Source organism: Macrobrachium nipponense, chromosome 30, assembly GCF_015104395.2.
Source record: "Macrobrachium nipponense isolate FS-2020 chromosome 30, ASM1510439v2, whole genome shotgun sequence".
In the NCBI taxonomy this organism is placed as follows: domain Eukaryota; kingdom Metazoa; phylum Arthropoda; class Malacostraca; order Decapoda; family Palaemonidae; genus Macrobrachium; species Macrobrachium nipponense.
Genome location: NC_087218.1, coordinates 8,094,304 through 8,096,803, shown reverse-complemented (window position 1 = coordinate 8,096,803; position 2,500 = coordinate 8,094,304). Strand labels below are relative to the sequence as shown.

At 28.8% G+C, this 2,500-nt stretch overlaps 1 protein-coding gene across 8 annotated transcripts in view; it reads left to right on the top strand.

The window, feature by feature from the left end:
• LOC135202253 (uncharacterized) overlaps window positions 1–2,500 on the top strand; it is a 1,045,919-nt gene that overhangs the window by 569,543 nt on the left and 473,876 nt on the right. The gene's annotated exons all lie outside the window — the stretch shown is intronic.

Below are 2,500 nucleotides of genomic sequence, written 5' to 3'. Positions count from 1 at the left end.
AATAAATCAAAAGATAGCTTATTGCGTAATCCTCTTTGTTTTATCTTAGCAAAATTGATATGTTTCAAATCAATGTTTTCAGTGAATAAACAAGTATTTATTTCCACAGTAATCTTTACGATTTTAAAAGAAAAGCAAATACAGGGTTCTTTATATTTCAGATTAATTTGTTTCCAATGAGTAAACAAGTATTTATTTGCTAAGAGTAATCTTTACGATTTTAAAAGGAAAAACGAATACAGGGTTCGCCATAGATAACTGAATACGAAGGATCGAAGAAGAAGAAGAAAAAGAAGAAGAAGAAGGGAAAAAAGCGCTGTAAGTTTCATCTGAACAAAAATGCAAGGATTGTTCATGTAAATACAATATCAAGTTTATTAAAACAGATCGCTTGTTTATGATGTAGCTTAAACGAAAAATGCACAATTACACCGCCACGTGTTTGATATCATGAGGCTCAAAAAAAAAAAAGACGAGAATTAGTGGCGTGTATATATATATATATATAATATATATATATATATATATATATATATATAATAATGTATATATATATATATATATAATAATATATATATAATATATATATATATATATATCACACGCAAAATAAATATGCTTTTTAAATCGGAAGTAAATGAATTCATTTAGCCTGATGCCCACTTCCACAAAATAATGATAACAGAAACAATCCGAACTGTTGGTACAAAAATGACGTGTATTTTGATTGAGAACAAAAAGAAAAGAAAAAAAGTCGGGTTCGATTGCAGTTTGTGATTTAGTGGTTTATGAATTAATGGTTTTTTTTTTTCATCTGTCTGTCTACCTTTTTTTATATAGAGAGATAGTTACTTGTAATTAGACATACACGCGTGCGCGCACAAACGCATACATACATACATATATCTATTTATCTATCTATCTATCTATTTATATATATGTGTATATATACATATATATATCATATATATATATATATATTATATATATATATATATATATAGATATATATATATATATAATATATATCACGATGATTTGTATGTATACATGAGTGGGCATCAATGCATTTGTACCCATACATGTATAAAAACATCATTTGTTCGTCTTTAGACACAGAATGAGAAAAGAAATACGATGAATTTTAGATGATTTTGCAAACACGCTGAAATATTTCTGCTGTCATAATATCAAGTTTTTTATTTTTTTAATTTTTCATATGATGAGGGTTGTTGTTAAAATATCTTGGGTCATTTGTTATTTATTTAATGTGTTTTCTGTTTCCCATTTCTTCACCTAAGGGAGAGCATTCCATTTCAGACTTGCTTCGTAATTCTTTTCTGTATAATTTTTATTGATCTTTAAGAATATTGTTATTCCTATTGTTTCTTTTACTGTTTTATGTAGATTAATTTTTTTTTTGGGGGGAGGCATGGGCGAGAGTGTCTTTACTAATGAAAACAAACAAAAATCTACAAAAAAAACAAAAAAAACAGTTGAGTTTCTTTTATTTATTTAAACAGACTTTGGAACGAAAGATGATGCACTGGATTAGTCCTAAAAAATGCTAGGATTTCAACAGCCGATTAAGTACATCTTATTAGTGAAAAACAAAGTTCTTTCTCACTGTAAGCGCTCCATTTTAATCTCCTTCAAACGCACAAGCAATCTGAAGCCTTAATCTTGCCCACGCCCGAATAAACTAGAGTAAGAACGATACTTTAAAAAAAATTCATAAGATATTATGATAAAGCTCAAAAAAATTTGCGGCATAGCACTAGAAGTTATTTTTATTACTTGAGAAAATGTATTCATAAAATTATGAAATTCCCCTTTAGTAGACAGCATTTAGACCTGCTTATTTTGCAATAATGTGAGGTCGTATAAAGATTAAGTTCCCGAGACACTGCTTAGTCGTCCAGTGCACACACACACACACATATATATATATACTTAGCTAAGTAGAGGACGTTGAGTCGAAAGATCTTGCAGAAACTCCGTTGTTTATCTTTCCTTCGTGGCTTATACCTTTATTTATGGATTTATCACGTTCGTGATTCAGTTATACATACACATATATATATATATATATATATATATATATATATATATATATATATATATATATATATATATATATATATATATCTAAATGTGTGTGTATGTGTACTTTCTCTTTCTTCTTCTTCTTCTTCTCCTTCTCCTCTATTTCACGTGTAAACATGGGAAATGAAAAGCCGTATTGCTAACCCGAAAATTGGTCACAGGCCCATCAAAAGGAGCCGCCTGCAACGGACATTCAATACCTCAAAGTTGATTTGGATGAGAAATTCCCAGGGAAAGAGAGAACGGGAGTTGGAATGAAAAAAAAAGAACATATATTTCAGTTTATTCTTCTTCTCATTTTATTATTCTTCAACAATATTTTAGGACAGATACAGAGATAGGTAACAAATGAAAATTATGAGTTAGATAATAGAGAGAGAGAGAGAGAGAGAGA